Below are 19,245 nucleotides of genomic sequence, written 5' to 3' on the forward strand. Positions count from 1 at the left end.
AGGAGCTCAAATACAGGCTGCTCTCTGAGTGTAACTCTGGGGGCAGCTGTAAGAAATCAACAGAAAATAATAGCTGCTACTCTTTTATTAAAGGAAAAATTAATGGTCACAGGCAGGAGCCAGTCGATTCTGTCACCAATTCCTCATTGTAAGGCTTCCTACAGATCTGCAAACAGATCTCCTGCCTAGAGGCGCTTGCTTGTATCAGGAAAGCCTGAGCAGGGACTCAGGAGGGACACAGAATGGCAATGGATTTGGTGGTCTGCAAATGCTGCGCAAAGGGAACTCTTGCTAACTCATCCTTTTCCAGGGAACCTAACCATTGTGTCTTCCTCAAAGTTGAAGAGCTGTCACCTTGATATACTAAGAATTAGACAGAGGCAGAGCAAGGAAACAGTAACGGTAACATACCTCTTATTTAAGACAAAAAGAGCAAGGTTCGCTTTAGTGAGTATGGGTTTCTTGATTATTACTGTCATCATGTGAAAATATGGGCTGACACTGCAAATACAATCCTTGGAAACAAGGACGTGTGGAAATCCAAGTATGTTATCATTCACTGACAACCACTAATAAAAGCAGGGGAGCTTACTTCAAACCCACAAATAATTAGCACCCACAATGGAAGTATAAACAGAGTTTTAATTAACTAATTCCTTAGTTGTTCTTTCCCACTCTACTCTCTGCACCCCTGCTTCAGCTTTAGCTATATGCCCAAGACTTACTTCTTTTAACTTTGGGATAATCACTTATCCATTTGCTCATTGTGGGAAACCATCTGAGCTAGAATTCCTTTCCCTGCTTTATATGTATAAATGTTTTTCTTTTTAATGTTACTTCCTCTGTTTTCTCACAATTCGGATGCCTGGATATGTTTACTTTTTAATATGGATCCTTATCTGGCATTCACCGTTAGATGCATTTCACAGTTAACATGAAATGGGAAGTGAACAGTGGATAATTCTGGAGTGACGAGGCGAACTCTCTGGAGTCTCCATTTTGTTCCTTATGGCAACACACTCTTTGTCCCTGTCCCCTCGCTCACCCACATTCTAATCTCAGCAATCAGAGAGCAGATGGATTGCTTTTTTGGGTTTTGTCATTATCTGTCTTTGTCAGGGAAGCATGATCAGTTCCTCATTAAAGGGCCAATAACAACTCCTTCTTTTCTCTGTCCTGAATGAGGAAGTGACACTGGAAACTTTGATGCGATGACTTCAAGTTGTATGATGTAAAAGGGCATGTTTGTGTGTGGCAGGAAAGTGACTGTCCATAAGGGAATGGCTGGGCTGAGGGGCCAGACCGGAAGACCTGCTGAGCAGGAAGGAAAGGGTAAAGGGGTGTAGATTTAGAGCAGTCAGCTGGAGAAGCAGGTAGCCCAGAGAGTGAGTCCTAGTGACTGGATTGGGTCAGCCCTGATCCTCTAACGAAGATTCTAGACTCTTTCCCAAGTGACTTTTCTGATAATGGGTAGCCCTGGCTCACAAAAATTCATTACAGCCAGAAGTTAAATCAGAGGTTGCTTAGAACTCTTGCCTGTGAGAAGAGCTAAGCAGTGTGTGAGTGAGGGGTGTGTTTGTATTTGTGCATGCCGTGTATGTTTGATGACAGTCATGTTTCCGTTCTTGAAAGGCTATGTTCTGAGAAATGGGTTTTCATTGTTGTTTGAACATCATAGAGTGGACTTGTACAAACCTAGATGGTATGTATTTTTAAATTTATATGCATTTTTTCATATGGAAAACTAAATGTCCAAGCACCGTTACTGAATGTAAGTCATTTTCTTTACTTGATCTGCAATGGCAATATCAAGGGCCACATATCAGGTTTCTATATATCTTCCATTACAATCTTATAGGATTATGGTCATATATGCAGCCCATTGTTGAACAAAATGTCATCATGGAGTGCCATTACAACTGTATATATTTACATGTAAGTTTGTACAATGCAGTTGGCATTCCTTTTGATTACTTTGTATATAATATTTACTAAAAATATTTGCAGAAAGTTCCTGAGACTCATACAAAGTCTGTTGCCCCAGTCTATGGGATGTGAAGCAGGTATCTGGTGACTTCCTTTCAAGCTTTATTTGGTAGGTATTTACTGCGTCATTTGGGTGAATAACCAGCCTGGTGTTCAGCTCATGGAAAAATATGCAACAAGGAGATCCTGCTTTGGAGAAGTAATGCTTTGTTTGAGGAAACAAGATATCTGTTATAAACACTTAGAGACAATTCTCATACTATGTAGAAGCAAATGAAAGAGTGTGGGAAAGACGGAGATGATACAGAGAATGATCCCATTGCTCCAGAATGCTCTTATTTTCTCTCTTAATGAATGGAAAGGTTGTATAGATTATTTCAGACTTAAAGAATATATAGTTTTGGTGCAAGAGCAGGCACATGAGAGTAAGGAGGTCATCCTATGACATTCCAAGTCATGGAGCATGTAGGGGACAGATTGGCCAGACTGAAATGGAAGGGCTGCGTTAGGACGCACTGGGAGTAAGGAAGATCCCACCTTAACAAGTCAGGACAGGGTGTGCCTCCAAACGCATTTGTACTTCCCTCCTGAGAGCTGAGTGTGTCTGTTCTCTAGCCACATGCTTCAGTTTTTTATTTGACTGTACCTGCCTAAATATAGATCCACTCTGGAAACCCAGAGACACTTTCCAGTGTTCTTGATAAAGCTGAGGATTGATTAGCAAGCATGACCTCGCACCTGTAATAACTGGCTTATGGCTCTTCCGAAATACCCACACGGAGCTTCAAGGTGCCCTGCGCCCCTCCCTGCCATGCTTTTCTATGAAACCCTTCCTTTAACTCCTTGAGTGTGGCTCCTTCCTACCAGAACCACAGTCATTTTCAGACTTCTTCATTTGTTTGGATTTTCCATTCTAAGCCCTTCTTGTGGCCTTTCCACCAGTGGTCTTATACTAGCTGTTAATTTGCTCTGAATTCAATGTGGAGCTACCTTGTGCCAAGCAAGGTGCCAAAGGTTTTACCTTTGTTCACTTTCTTAGTCTTCATAAGAATCCTTGAAAGTAGATCTACTTAACAGTATCCATCGAGCATCTATTATCTGACAAAGCATCTGGGGATAAAGCAGGAAACGATAAAGGCAGAGGCAATGCCCACAGATAAGTTGTATTTTGCTAAGAGACTACATCTAGTGGGAGCAATTAAGCCTTAAGAAGGTAATAAAATTTGTCCCGGATCTGAAATTTGAATCTAGGTCTTTCTGACCCCAAAGTTATTTTCTTAATTTCCCAACTGCATCGACTTTTTTTCTTTTTTTTTCAATTAAAATTAATTTAAATAAATTATTCTCAGCAATTGTTCATTTGACGGCAAGCAGACAACCAGGATGTTTAAGCCAGAGTGAGTCTTACATGACAAATGATCACATAAAGTAATGAAATCTTCTCTAGACGCTGTGTTCTGCTCTGGGTGGAGCGTTAAGCCCTTCAGAAGCTGCCTTACAGGGTGTCCACAGGTCCAGGGGTCCATTGCCACCAAGAGGCTTGTTGCTTATTATTGCATTTAATACTATAGCAACGGGTCCACCGGTATCTTTACTAAAACTTGCTCCAGGCTAGCATTTTCCCCCAGGGTCAGTAATGAGTTTAGAGGAATGGATGTGGAAATGAGATTTGTTCTCACCAGTGGAGTGAATTATGTCTTGTTGGGGCCCCCAGGCTAATATTTCAGATTTGCCACAAGGTACTTCATCAAAAATTCTATTTTGGTTCCAAGAGGACCATGCATGCCTATTAGCAAATTCAGAGTATGCCTTTAAACTGTATGCATTTTTCCCCCCTTCCCCTGGCTCCATCCACTAAAGGCTTTCAGAATTAGCAGTTTGTTAAAGTAGTCCATTTCCATGGGCCAGTAAATGGTGCAAGGAAGTGCAGCCCTTTTATCTACCAAGGCTGAATCGGTCGCAATCGAGGTGAATCAAATGCAGAGCAGCCACGAATGTGTCAGCACATTAGGTATTCATGATCACGTCCGGCACGCGGTACCACGCCAGACATACTCATGTTGCAGGATTTGTGTTTGCTGTCTTTTAAATTCTCATGCCTCCATTTGATTGCCAGGGCTCATTGTAATGCTATCGAGGTGTATGGGTTTAAATACGCTCCAATTCAGCCTGGTGTGTTTGACATCTAGTTCACCACAATACAACATTTCAAAGAAACTGATTGCAGAGATAAGCTGATTGGGAAATGGAGTTGCCCATCAAAGCACTACCTTTCCAATAATAGAGATGCTCAGAAGGCCTGGTTTGTTGGGAAGACCGTAACTGCTGCTTGTCTTTACAAGTGTCCTCTGTGGTGGGAAAGAGGGAGGGAGCACCTCTTGCATGATGCCCACTATGCTCCCATCCTCTCTCGTTCCCCTCACTACTTCTGCCATCTCCCAGATAAAGGGTTATATTCTAGAGCACTGATGACCAACTACTTTTTGCTAGCAAAAACCGAAAGGGCAGGGTGATCTCCACTTAATGACAGGCTGAAGATGGATTGGCTTAAGAGTGAGGGTCCCCACCTTTTCTTCCCAATCCCATTACATTCATAGCCTTAAGAACTGCTCCCCTCCAGAATCTTGGCTATGATTGGTATAACTTATACCTTGTCTAGATCTGGGAAAAAATAATAAAATGATTTCATTGATGCTACTCCAGTCCTGCTTATTGTGTCAAGTTTTCTTTGATTTTGTAACCTGTGCGTTTGGGCAGATGCTATCCTCCAATGGAGGTACCATTTCCATACAGGAGTAAGATTTCTGTTGGACACAAGTCCTCGTGGCAGAAATACATTTGATGGAGTGCATTTTAGTGAGAGTCTCCAGCCTTGGTCTAATTGCTCTATAACGAAACAAGCAGGAATGGCACTCTCCTTCTCACTTGCATGTCTTAGTTTTGGAAATTATTGTGTACATAGAGCAGTGTTTCTTCTTAAACAAATAAACTCACTGTTTTTATGACCAGTGTAGAGTTCCAGATACCGTTGAACAGGCATTACTATATTAAGTCCCGTGCGCATCATCAGCACTGTAAATTGGCCCTTACCTCCTATGAAGCTGACAGGCCCTGGATCTTTGCGTTGTCTGTTTTTACTGGCTGTTAATTGTTAATAGATTTTCAGGTGTAGGTCATGCTGTGTAAGCATCAATCCTTAATTTAGGAAGATCTGTGGCTGTCCATGACTGAAAAGGCAAGTGATAAACAAAAACTGGAGAAATCTCAGCATCCTTACTAAAAATGTCAAGCCCAGTTATGCTTCTGGTAGTAAAAGTAAAATTTATTAGTGAGAGAACAAACTTGCACAATGAAAAGGAGAGTTAAAGGGGGAAAGCAGAGAAGGAAAGAAGGCCCCAGAAGGAGGTTGAAGAAAGAGAAAGCATCGAAGAAATCAAAGCCATTTTAAAATCTGAGTTAGAGATCAGGTACGGTAGATTTTGGATATCGTCCTTGTTCTTGAGACAAGAAGGGAAGGAAGGCATTTAGCATGAGCTTTTATATAGCTCTGCTTGTGAAAAGTGTATTATAACAGGCCTTGCTATCCTCCATATCAGGGGAATGGATATATTGGTTCAGGGTTCAGTGGTCCTAAAGCCAAATTCAGCTGCTGCCTGTTTTCATGGGGCCTTCAAGATAAGAATGAGTTTATGGTGTTTTTTTTTTTTTTTTTTTTTTTTTTTTTTTTGAGATGGAGTCTTGCTTTATCACCCAGGCTGGATCTTGGCTCACTGCAACCTCCACTTCCTGGGTTCAAGTGATTCCCCTGCCTCAGCCTCCTGAGTAGCTGGGATTACAGGTGCGTGCCACCATGCCCAGCTAATTTTTGTATTTTTAGCAGAGATGGTGTTTCACCATGTTGGTCAGGCTGATCTCGAACTGCTGGCCTTATGATCTGCCTGCCTCGGCTCCCAAAGTGCTGGGATTACAGGCAAGAGCCACTACGCCTGGCCATGAGCTTTTGTTTTTAAATGGCTAGAAATAAACCAAAAGAGTAATATTTTGTGAGGTTTGAAAATTATATAAAATTCAGATTTTAGTATCCATACATAAAGTGTCATTGGAACACAGCCATACCTATTTGTTTACATATTTTCTACGACTGTCTATTCATTAAAATGGAAGAGCAGATTCATTGCAACAGAGAGTGCAGAGCCTAAAATATTTAGTATTAATATCAGCCCTTTCAGGAAAAGTTTTCAGATCACTGTATTGGTCTGTTGACTCTGATTAACTAGGAATTAGTTACTAAAAGCTGTCACCTTTCCGACAGTCTGTCTAACTCATGTTCATCTACTCTTCTCTTTGCAGAAGATAATCCCCTTACCTACTTACCCATTTACTCACCTACTTCCAAGAGTTTCCAAGGGCTTATCTCATGGTGGATCCTGTGTTGGGCTTTGTGGGTGATTGAAGAGATGAATTCAGTCTGGTGTCTGCTCTAGAGTACTTATAGTTCATTTAGAGAACATGAGAGAAAGAAAGAGATAAAATATGCAGATAAATAAGAAATACGCATGATCAAAATGCATGGTAGAGTGACACATTCGTACAAGAGGATTTCAGGAATACTGTCATGGGATTCTGAATCTCCTTTAGACTCCTTTTACCTGCATAATACCATCATTTAGTTAGTTGCTCAGACCGGAAAGCTAGCCACCATCTTTTTTTTTTTTTTTTTTTTTTTTTTTTTTTTTCTTCTTTTTTTTTTTTTTTTTTTTGAGAAGAGTCTTCCTCTGTCCCACAGGCAGTGGCACGATCATGAATCCCTGCAACCTCTGCCTCCTAGATTCAACAGTTCTCCTGCCAGACTCCCGAGTAGCTGGGATTACAGGTGCACACCACCACGTCCAGTTAATTTTTGTATTTGTAGTAGAGATGGGTTTTGCCATGTTGGCCAGGCTGGTCTTAAACTCCTGGTCGCAAGTGATCCACCTGTCTTGGCCTCCAAAGTGCTAGGATGATAGGCATGAGCCACCGCACCCGCCCTAGTCACCATCTTTGACGCCTAGTCTCCCACCGCTTCTGCTTATATTGCAGTGCACCCTGCATGATGTTACACATCAAAGGCGCTCTCCAGGGTTATGCTTAGCCCATGTGGCCAATGGTGGCAGCCTTGCCTCTCCAACTCCCTGGACCTTTTGGCCAACACTGTGAATTATGTCATTTCTTCCTTTTGAAGAATATCTTTTGAATTGTCAATTTAGCCCCATTTCTGATGCTTCCTCCCTAATCTAAGCTGCTGTTATCTCTGGTCTGGATGACAGCAAAATCTCTGCTAAATGGACCTTTTATGTCCACTCTTGCATCTGTTCTGTTTAAAATTCACATATAATCATGCTACTTCTCTGTGTATGATGAGTCTCACTTTTCCCATGTTTCTTATGAAAATATCCCAGATCTTGGCATATCTCTTGAGACCTTGAACAATCAGCTTTTTGAGACCTCAGATCCTCCTTTGCAGGACTTTCTCCTCAGTCCATTTCTTCTAGCCATGCGGCCATCTTACAGTTTTTGTAGGTGAATATAGAATTCAGTTTTCAAAAACAAGACACTTGTGAGAATGAAAGGAGGCACTATTAATAATGATGCCATGGCAACAGGCTATAACCAGGCAGTCCCAGGCAAACCAAGGTATAAAGTCACCCTACAGCTCTCAGACATGCCACACTCTTTCTAACATCAGTCTTTGAATGTGACATTTTTCCTTATCTGGGATTGTGTTGCCCTTCTTTACATCTCAGCTTTTCTGACTTCACAGGGTAAGTGAAATCCTCTCTTTATACACAGCCAGAGCACCTTCACTTTTTCTAATAATTATAATTGCATTGCAACTGATGTAACTGTTTATGTATCCAACTAGCCTGACCAATCTTCTTGGTCTGCCCAGGACCCAGGGAGTTGCAAGAACATAAGACTTTCAAAGCTAAAACCAGGAAAGTCCCAGATCAGCACTTGAGAATATCATTCCCTCAATGGCAAGGACCACATTTGTCTTGTTTCCCACTGCAACCACAGAATATAGAATAGTTCCCAATAAGTTATAGGTGCTCAAAAGACTTTAGCTGGTTGAATGAATTAAGAAAGAAAGGAATACAATGAAAGCATGATGACTTTCAGATGGGTTAATCAAGGATGCTTTGCATATAAGGTTCCATCTCAGCTTAAAGGATGAGTTATAGTTATAGTATGAGGTTAGGGAAAGAGTATTGTAGACAGGGAGAAAACTTTCACTAGAGCTTCTCCTGTCTTCTCACTACTAAGTGCCACCTGGAAAGGATTTGGAGGTTCTTAACAATGTGATGTAAACGGCTGCTATAATTCAGTGTGTTACCCACTCCAGAAGTACTTGCATTTTTTTTTTTTTTTTTTTTGAGATGGAGTCTTGCTCTGTCGCTCAGGCTGGAGTGTAGTGGCGTGATCTTAGCTTTCTGCAACCTCTCCCTCCTGGGTTCAAGCAATTCTTCTGCCTCAGCCTCCTGAGTAGCTGGGATTACAGGCGTGTTCCACCACACCCAGCTAATTTTTTTGTATTTTTGGAGAGACAGCAATTCACCATATCGGCCAGGCTGGTCTCGAACTCCTGACCCTGTGATCTGGCCGCCTCAGCTTCCCAAAGTGCTGGGATTGCAGATATGAGCCACCATGCCTGGCTGAGTAGTTGCATTTTTAATAAGAAATAGAGCCTCCAGTCAAATGATCATCTCATAATGACAGACATTTTGAACTAGGAATGGAGAACATGGTTTGGGGGTAAGAAACAGAAGTGAGGAGGAAGGCCTACTTTCAGACCGGCCCCAAATGCCTTATCCTGTAGGTGGCTCCCACTCTGCCTGGGTGTCAGACCACAGGGCTGTGGGGTCTGAAAGTACAGTGCAGTGTACAATCACATAAAAATAGTCTGATTAGAGCACCATGGGACAGCAATCTAATTATTTTTTCTCAAGTTTTCCAGACCAATTGGTCTGGGAGAGGTTATTCCTGCCCACTGTGTTTCTGGCATCAGTACTTGGCATCAGATGAGAAGTTTGCACTGGGAGAGATGATACAGTCAGAAAGTCACATTAGAGCTTTCCAATTGGTAAAACGTTGAATAACAACATGTTCAATGTTTCCTTTCGACTATATAAATTCAATAAATGAAAGCCCCAAATTCCTATGAAGACTTCTGACCATTCGATCCATGTTTGTTTCTGAAAATAATAGATTATTAGACACAAAAATGCATTTGAGATTCTAATTTTGTAGATAGGGAAACCAAGACCCAGAAAAGGTAAGAGTTGACCGCATTGTACAGCTTGTTAATGCCACACTGGGACCAGAACTCCACTCTCGCAATTCCAAATGCTGTGTCTTCCCTTCCATACCTGCATTTCATTACGAAAACTTTTTAACATGCCAAAAAATTGAAGAAACTATACAGTGAACACACATGTACTCATGTCTTAGTTCATTTGGGCTGCTATAACAGAGTATCTTGGACAGGCTGACTTAAAAGCAATAGAAATTTATTTCTGATGGTTCTGAAGTCAGGGAGTCCAATGTTAGGGCTCCAGCAACTTCAGTGTCTGGTGAGAGTCCGTTCCTCACAGATGGCACCTTCTCACCATATTCTCACAGGGCGAAAGGGGCAAAGCAGCTCTGTGGGGCCCCTTTTATAAGGATACTAATTCTGTCACTTCACAAGGCCTCATCTCCAAGTACCCTCACATTGGGGATTGGGTTTTAACATATGAATTAAGGGGACATAAGCATTTAGATTGTGGCAACCCACCCCCTCAAATTTACAATTACCATTTTGCTATATTTGCTTTATCAGGTATCTATCCATCCTATTTTTGAAGCATTTTAAAGGAGTTGAAGGCATTAATACCCTTCACCTCTACATACTTAAGCATGAGAATTATTATCTCACATTTGATATTTGCTTTTTTTTTAGGAAAAATTTATACACAGTGAATGAGTTTTGATAAATGCTTGCATCTATATATCTCAAACCCCTATAAAGTACTTTGAGTTTTCCATAAAAATTTCAAAACATGCCACATTTTACTTAAACAATCATCTTAAAGCTGTTTGCTGTTGAAATGTACTTGCTTATATAGAAAACATTTCCACAGGAAACAGATTTGTGTAACATTAGACTATAGCTTTAAAAGCAGGTTCTGTTTTAAAAAGCTGTGTTCAAATACTTAGGAAGTGACTTTATGCAAGTTTTAGTTCATGAAAGATGAAGTCTCAAAGTCAAAGAAATGCGCCCATGTGGGAGAGAAGTGGAGATATTCAAAGGGGATACATGAGGGACACAGAACTTTACAGAAAATGAAGCATTGTTCCCAGCCCGTTACAGACTTGGGCCTCCTCACTCCTCCATCTCCACAGTCTGCATCTCAAAAAGGCAAGTTACCTGGAAATTTCCAACTAGGTGGAGTGTGAGCATAAGCAAATGGGACAAAGCCAGGTGTGGGGGCTCACCCCTGTAATCCCAGCACTTTGGGAGGCTGAGGCGGGCAGATCACAAGGTCAGAAGACTGAGACCATCCTAGCTAACACAGTGACACCCTGTCTCTACTAAAAATACAAAAAATTAGCCAGGTGTGGTGGCATGCACCTGTATTCCCAACTACTTGGGAGGCTGAGGTGGGAGAATCACTTAAACCAGGAGGCAAATGTTGCAGTCAGCCGAGATTGCGCCATTATACTCCAGCCTGGGCGACAGAGTGAGGCTCTGTCCCAAAACAAACAGAGAAAAGAGAAAATGAGACAAGAAAAAGTCACAAGCTCTTTTGCTTCTGCTGTAGGAATGCTCTGTTTGACTATAGTCACCCCCCACCACCTTTTTTTTTTCTTTTTTGCTTCTATGGAAACTAATCAGAAAAGCTAGAGCTGTTTTGAGAGGCAGATGCTAAAGAACGATACTCCACACTCCCTTCACAAGCTCCCTTCCCACACATGCTGCAGGGTGTGCGAGTGCACACACACACACACACACACACACACACACAACTGATTGTACCAAGGAGTCAAAAACAACTGACTTCTCATAGATAAAGCTGTGGGTAACTAGTGGTTCAGTATTGGCTCTAGGCATGATGGACTCTCCCTGGGGAACGCTGTTCCCAACAACTGGGAGACACTTCAAGCACCTTCACTGCCAATGTTTTATGTCCAAAGGTAGAGGCAAGTCATAGAAGGACTTGCTGCAGCCCCTTATAGTAAGCGAATTGACCCCAGCATGGGAAGTCGGCTGGTGGAGAGGATAGTAGCAAGCCCAAAGCTGCCAAAGCCTGCTCCCCAGGTGGCTTCCTAGAGCAGAATTTATGGACAGCAGTAAAATCAGAAAGGGAATGTATTTTACTTTGTTATTTTGTTTGTTTGCTTTTGTTTTTGTTTTTGTTGTTGCTCTGTTGCCCAGGCTAGACTGCAGTGGCACAATTTTGGCTCATTGCAACCTCTGCCTCTTGGGTTCAAGCAATTCTTGTGCCTCAGCCTCCCAAGTAGCTGGGACTACAGGCACATGCTGCCACGCCAGGCTAATTTTTACATTTGTAGTAGAGCCGGGGTTTCTCCATGTTGGCCAGGCTGGTCTCCAACTTCTAAGCTTAGGTGATCCGCCTGCCTCAGCTTCCCGAAGTGTTGAGATGACAGGCATTAGCCACCACACCTGGCCTGTTTTTACTTTTAAAGCAGAGAATGGGAGGGGAGAAAGGATTAAAAGATGGAATATTCTGGAAGTCTTTTCTGTAGGAGCTCCAGAAAACCATTTTTGAGAAAACAGAACATTTCAGTAACAGCTGGGCATTCAGCCAAAGCAGATGGTCCAAAATGAGGAATGGGAGAGCAGTACAAATAAAATCAAGTTGCTGGCTATGGGAGCACCGTGGGAACATGCTAACAGTTGGGTTAGGTGGAAGTCCTTCAATGCTGACCCTGCATTTAAAAGGCATACATTTAGGCTTTCTCTCTTGGCACCTGAGCATGGTCAGCTCTGGAGAGCTGCCTCCACCACTGACTGGTGAAGAAGGTACACTCTTTATTTTTGCCAAAGCCAGTCCAAATGCCCTAATAAAAACCTCTAAGTGATTACCATACAGAAGAAAGTGAATGGTGCCAACTTACTGCAGTCCTGGTAGTTTTCCTAATGATGTGAGAGAGCTAAGCTTGTGATTAGAATTCCAATCACCAGGCAGGATAGGGGGACTCTAGAGCTTTTGGATAGGCCAGGAGCGAAAGACATGAAAACAACAAAGGAACAAATTTAAAAATGAAACAGCACATTAAGATGAACAGGAATGCACATTTTCTATCCCTGATTACAATCAGAGCTGGCTATTTTTAGTGTATTTCTGATGAGTCTACTTCACTGTACTTCATACCAGAATGGCACAATGAGTGGTATTTGCTCTCTATTGGCCAGTAGCTGAAGAGATGAATCTCCATGGAAGTATGTATACAAGGAGTGCTGAGACTGACATATGGTAGATTTTTTTTAACATCTACAAAAACAAACCACTTACACTAATAATATAACATGTATGTGTGTGTGTGTGTATCACACCCATCCATTGAGTTTCAATACTCAACTCTCTTTTGCAAGGAATAAAATATTTTATAGCCAGATAGTCATCCCCAAACTATGATTTATAATGTTTGAGTTTTATCTAGGTGGTTTATGGCACTGAAATAGAAAGGGTGTTAATGAGATCTATGCCAAAACTTTCAGCAGATACAATATTTGATTTCTATTGGAGATAGGTTTGGTTTGGGGAGGGCATTTTTATAAACTCAATCATAGAAAAAAAAAGAGTATCATAACCCAACTCTGCAAATACTTTCTGTATAAGGTAAATACCTTGACAAATCTTACCTCAGCTATGCAGAGAGAACTAGAAATACTTCTTCCAGTGTGAATTTAGAAATTGCAGTTTCCTCAAGAATACACGTTGCATATTGCATCTTCAACTAGTCATCCCCTACTGATTAAATACCTACCATGGGTTTGGTGCTACTGGAAACTCAAAAGAAGACTAAGGCAAGACCTCGTCTTCAAGGTGGCCAATGAATTCACCATCTTAATAAGGGCATGAGAGTAAAGAGTAAGAAACAAACCATTTATTAACAGTCAGGTCTAGGTATAACCAAAGGAATCAGACGACACATGACTTTGAACTAGGGGAGATTATTTGGATTGTAGTCGCTCAAAGATATTTGATCTTGATTCTTTCTGTAAGCAAGTGACTCTTTTTTCCCAGACATTTTAATCTAAGAATGATACCTTTACATTGGAACACCACCAAGTTATTCATATAGCCCCTTAACAATGTGGCTATTGTGCTTACAATGTATACGCTGTGTTTTCATCAAACATACAAGTAATTGAAAAGAAAATCAATAAGATTTATTTTTCTCCTTTTTAGTGACAAGGCTTAATCTATCTCATGCAATCTTTATCACTTAAAGTCAGGCTATTCCTGTCAGTACTTCCTAGATTCTTTAGGGACATGGATAATAACTATAATCTATGGAGCAGTCCTACAGTTAGGTCAGTACAGCCAGTAATTTGCAAGCCTGGTTCTACAATCGCATCTCTTAGCAAAGGAGCTGCCTTGAACTCACTCATCTGTCTGAACCCTGTAGAGACAGATCAACCAACTGGTAACTTTCAGTGAGTTTTCTCATGGCCTTTTGCTGTCTTCAAGTTTGTGGCTTTAGGAGAGACCTTTGGCAAAGTTTTGATTGCTGTGAATACCCTCTTATAACACATCACTTTTCAAAAGGTTTTCACATTCATATGTCTCTTTAATCTTCATGATTTTCTACTAGATTGGGAAGAATTGAGTCTCTTCCCATTTTACCTCTCATGAAAGAGGCTAGTTGAATGTATCGGGTGATGTACAGCCCTTTAGCCATACTATTATGATCACATCAAAGTTTCCAGACCACAGAATTAGAGTCTTATTCTATCTCTTGTGTAAGACATGGACCTTATTTGATTAGTTCTGTTGACAATTATATACAGGCTTTGGGAAAAAAGTTATAAATATTTGAGTTTTTCGTTAGTTCAAAAATTCCATTCAATTCTGACATTATCCTCCTGGAGCTAGCATGAGATCTCATGAGTTAAAGGTCTCAGCTCCACAACAGTGCACCCATGCTATACTCCAATCTCAAATCCTGGCCCACCCGTACTTCTGACCAACTGGCTATAAATTGGGGGTTCTCATCACCCCCGCCTCAGATTCAGCAATTAGCTAGAAAGACTCATAGAAGTCAGGAAGGCATTTTACTTACATTTACCAGTTTATTATAAAGGACACAAGCGAACAGCCAGATGAAGGAACACACAGGGCAAGGTCCAGAAGAGACATGAATACAGGATCTTCTGTCCCTGTGGAGTTGGGGTGCGTCCCCCAGCATGTGGATGTGTTTGGAAAACAACTTGGAAGCTCTCTGAACCTTGATGTTTACAGGCTTTTTTAAATGGAGGTTTCATCATATAGGTGGGATTTGTTAAATCATTGGCCACCCAAGCGCCAGCTACTCCCTCCTCCCCAGAGGTCAGGATAAAGGGGCTGAAATTTGCATCCCTTTAATCATGGTTTGGTCTTTTTGGCTAACAGTACCCATGTTGAAGATAGAGACCACCAGTTATCTCATTAATATAGAAAAGATGCTCATAACTTTAAAGCTTCCAAGCATTTTAGAAGCTGTGTGACAGGAACAAAGGATGAAGACTAAATATTTTTTATTATACCACAGATTTGAATAGACATATATTCAGGAAGACATGCAAATGGCTAATAAGCACATAAATATATGCTCAACATCATTACCCACTGGGAAAATGACAATGAAAACCACAGTGATATACAACTTCACACTCACTAGGATGGCTACAATTAAAAAAAGAAGATGGATAATAACAAGTGTAGGAGAGGATATGGAGAAATTAGAACCCTCACTCACTGCTGATGGGAATGTAAAATGTTGCAGCTACTTTGGAAAATAGGTAGTTTCTTAAGTTGCTAAATATAGGATTACCATATGATCCAGTAATTCCACTTCTAGATATGATCCAAGAGATGGGAAAGCATACATCTACACACAAATTTGCACATGAATGTTCTTATAGCATTATTCACAACAACCAAAAATTGTGAACAACACAAATGTCTACTGCCTGATGAATACAGAAGCAAAATATGGTATAGCCATGCAATGGAATATGATTCAGCAATTAAAAAAAATGAAGTACTGATGCATGCTATAAATCAGATGAGCCTTAAAAACATTATGATTCACATCTGTAATCCCAGCACTTTGGGAGGCCAAGGTGGGCAGATCACCTGAGGTTGGGAGTTCGAGACCAGCCTGACCAACATGGAGAAACACCTTCTCCACTAAAAATAGAAAACTAGCTGGGCTTGGTGGCACATACCTGTAATCCCAGCTGCTCAGTAGGCTGAGGCAGGAGAATCGATTGACCCTGGAAGGCAGAGATTACATTAAGCCGAGATCACGCCATTGCACTCCAGCCTGGGCAACAACAGTGAAACTCCCTCTCAAAAAAACAAAACAACAATAACAAAAAATTATGCTAAATAAAAGAAGATAGTCACAAAAGACTGTATCTTGTATGATTTCATTTATATTTCATATCCGGAATAGGCATCTCTGGAGACGGAAAGTAGATTAGTGACTGCCTGTGGCTAGAGGAAAGGGTAGAGGGAATGGGAAATGATTGGTAATGGGGAATCAATTTATTTTGGGGAAGATAAAAGTGTCTACACGTAGAGAGTGCTGATGGTTGCACAACTGTGAACTCATTAAATTGTATGCTTTGAGTGAATTTTATGGCATGTGCATTGCATCTAAATAAAGATGTTTAGAAAAATCAGCAAATAGTATCACCTGGAGTTGGGCCATCCAGACAACACATAAGTACATCTAAAATTAAGTCTCTAAGCACTGCAATTCTCATTTGCCCTCTGATGAACTTGATGAACTGGAACTTGAAGTCAGTTCTCCTTGTAAATAAACAATGCTGCTGCTGTAAGAGCTAATTGACAGTGTTGTCAGATTGGCTTTGCCAGGGAGCAGGCAGTCATGGTCATCCTGAAATTAACATACAAATTACAATAATAAATTGTATTTGGAGAGTTTTATTTTTCCCTGATTATATAAATAGTCTCTTTCCAGGCAAATAAAATACTTAACGCACTAGAATAATCAACTGCCGCCTAAAATTTTTTAAATGTTTCTTTTCATATAAAAATCAAACTATGAAAAAAATGCAGCGTGCCAGTTTTTTGTTTGTATGTTTTTTGTTTACTCATTTAATGTTTAACAAAGACCTGAATTCTATTTACTAAATTTACTAAGTGTATTGATTTTCTATGGGGTACCGGAACAAAATACTACACACTGAGTGGCTTAAACAACAGAAATTTATCGTGTCACAGTTCAGGAGGATAGAGGTGCAAGATCAAGATATCAGTATGTTAGGTTCCTTCTGAAGGTTGTGAGGGAGAGTCTGTGCTATTCTTCTCTCCTAGCTTCTGGTATTTTCAAGTGTTCCTTGACTTGTAGATGGTGATCTCCCTGTGTCTTCACACAGTGTTCCTTCTCTATGTTCTGTCTCTATGTCTAAATATCCCCTTTTTTATAAAGAAACAGTTACACTGGATTAGGACACATCTAATGACCTCATCTTAACTTGGTCATCTGCAAAGATGCTATTTTCAAATGCAGTCATATTCACAGGTACCAGGGGTTATGACTTCAACATCCTTTGGAGAGACACAATTCAATCTGTAACACTACATCACCTTCTAGGGTTTATAATTTTTTTATATTCTCTTGGTCTAGCTAAACTTACAATTTTAATTAAAGGAATCCATTGTAATGAGGCAAGAATAGATGTTCTCTTAAGATCATCCATGTATTAACTGAAGGTTACATATGTCCCTTTGATTGACTTTGTCATTTTACATCTGGTGACTTTTGATAAACAACCACATAAAAAATCTCCAATGTTCCAAGCTTGCAGAGAAAAAAAAAAAGAAAATGATTATATAATTGGGAAGTTTGATTATCCCCTGGTTTTGTGTCACTTACTTCTAGAACACTCTTTATCGACTGCCAAGAAATGTATGTGTGTTACCATTTCTTTGATCGTCTTGGCCTGCAAATTCAGCATAAAGGGCACAAGGAAAAAACAAACTTACCATTTTCACACAATTATTTATATAAAAAAATAGGACTGGAACCCATTTCTGATCACGATCCTTTTGAACCAATAAAAGGAATTACTAAAAATGTAAGGAGTGATGTTTTTCTTTGGCAATTGGTACTTTGGCTAAAAATAAACCAGTCAAAAATAGAAAGAAAAGAAGATGGGTAAGGTCTATAAGAAACCTAAACAATATTCGTGGGGTCATTTCTAACAGCACATAAACAATTAAATTCACACACACACACACACACACACACACACACATGTGTGTGTGTGTGTGTGAGAGTGTGTGAATTTAAATGTTTATGTTTATGAAAACTTGACTTCAGTTCCCCTCTAGCTATTTCCCATTCCTTTATTCCTTTGGTAACACAACTTCTTGAGGGAAGAGCTATTCCAGTATTTTTATTCACTCATTCTCCCTTGAGGCCTCTCCAATCAGGCTTTTAGCACCTGCACTCTGTTCCAGCCTACCCTTGTGAAGGTCCTGAATCCAGTGGAGGACTCTCAATACACCTCTTACTCACTATCAGTAGCTTGGGCACACTTGATCCATTTCTTCTTGAAACACTTCTTTCAATTGGTTTCCAGAACTCACAAGCTCCTGATTTTCTCCTTCACAGATCTCTTTTTTTCAGTCCTTATTGGGTCCTTCTCATCTCCCTGATCTCTTAACTCTGGAGTGCTTTATACCTTAGTCTTTGGACTCTTTCTTAGATGTACACCCACCTCCTCAATGGTCTTATCCAGAGTCAGGCTTTAAATATCATCTTTTTGTTGCTTACTCCCAAATTTATATCTTTAATTCAAACTTACCTGCTGAACTCCAGATCCCTATATACAACTACCTACGAAATGTCAACACATGGTTATTTTATTGGTGTCTCGATCTTAACATTCCCAAATGTCTTCCCTCAGCCTCACTCTGCCACCCAGGTTGGAGCGCAGTGGCTTGATCATGGCTCATTACAGCCTCAAACTCCCAGGCACAAGTTATCCTCTTGCCCCAGTGCAGGTTATCCTGCTCCCAAGTAGCTGGGACCACAGCCCTGTGCCACCACACTCAGCTAACTTTTTATATTTTTTGTAGATATGGGGTTTATCCATGTTGTCCAGGTTGGTCTTGAACTCCTGAACTCAAGTGATTCTCCCTCCTTGGCCTCCCAAAGTGCTGAGATTACAGGTGGGAGCCACAACACCCAACCTCCAAAACTAAATTATTGATCAGCCCTCTGTATCCTGCTCAAGTCCATCAAAGGCAACTCTCTATTATCCTAGTGTTTTATCCCCAAAAGCTTGGAGTCCCATCTTCCTCTCATATTCCATATGTAATCTATTAGCAAAGTCTGTTGCCTCTACACTTAAAATAGATCTGAGTACTAATTGCTTCTCACCACCTCCCGTCACTACCAAATCTCCATCATTTTTCATCAGAATTTGTACAGATATTTCCTAATGGTTTTTCCTATTTTAGCCTTTGCCACCCTCTTTCTGGCTATTCTCAACACAATAGCCAGAGTGATCCTGAGAAAATGTAAGTCAGAATGAATCATCGCACTTCTCGAAACCCTCCAGTGGTTTGCCAAAATTATTACAGTGGTCTGTAGCTGCCACATCTGTGACCTCCTCCCCCGTATCTCACAGCTGTTATTTTCCACTGCTCTTCTTTATTCAGCTCCTGGCACCCTAGCCCCTTGACATTCTCAGCACATGCCAGGTATGTTCCTGCTTCAGAGCCATTTACATCTGCGAGTCCTTCTGTCTGGAAGGCCATCGCCCCACATGTGGTCATGACTTGTTTCCCCGGCCCCTCAGTCTTTGGTCAAATGGCACCTACTCCATAAGACCTTCCTTGTCCATACTATTCTAAATCACAATTCCCGAGCCTTGGCTTTTATCTCTGCTTTATTTTCTCTGTATCATTTATCATCTGGCATGCAATCTATTTTACTTATTAATTGTTTGCATCCTAGCAGGAAAATGTA

The 19,245-nt window shown here is 40.7% G+C and overlaps 1 protein-coding gene across 7 annotated transcripts in view; it reads left to right on the forward strand.

Moving 5' to 3' along the window:
- CTNNA2 (catenin alpha 2) overlaps nt 1-19,245 on the forward strand; it is a 1,139,443-nt gene that overhangs the window by 810,695 nt on the left and 309,503 nt on the right. The gene's annotated exons all lie outside the window — the stretch shown is intronic.

Source organism: Cebus imitator, unplaced genomic scaffold (genome assembly GCF_001604975.1).
Source record: "Cebus imitator isolate Cc_AM_T3 unplaced genomic scaffold, Cebus_imitator-1.0 Scaffold100, whole genome shotgun sequence".
Lineage (NCBI taxonomy): Eukaryota > Metazoa > Chordata > Mammalia > Primates > Cebidae > Cebus > Cebus imitator.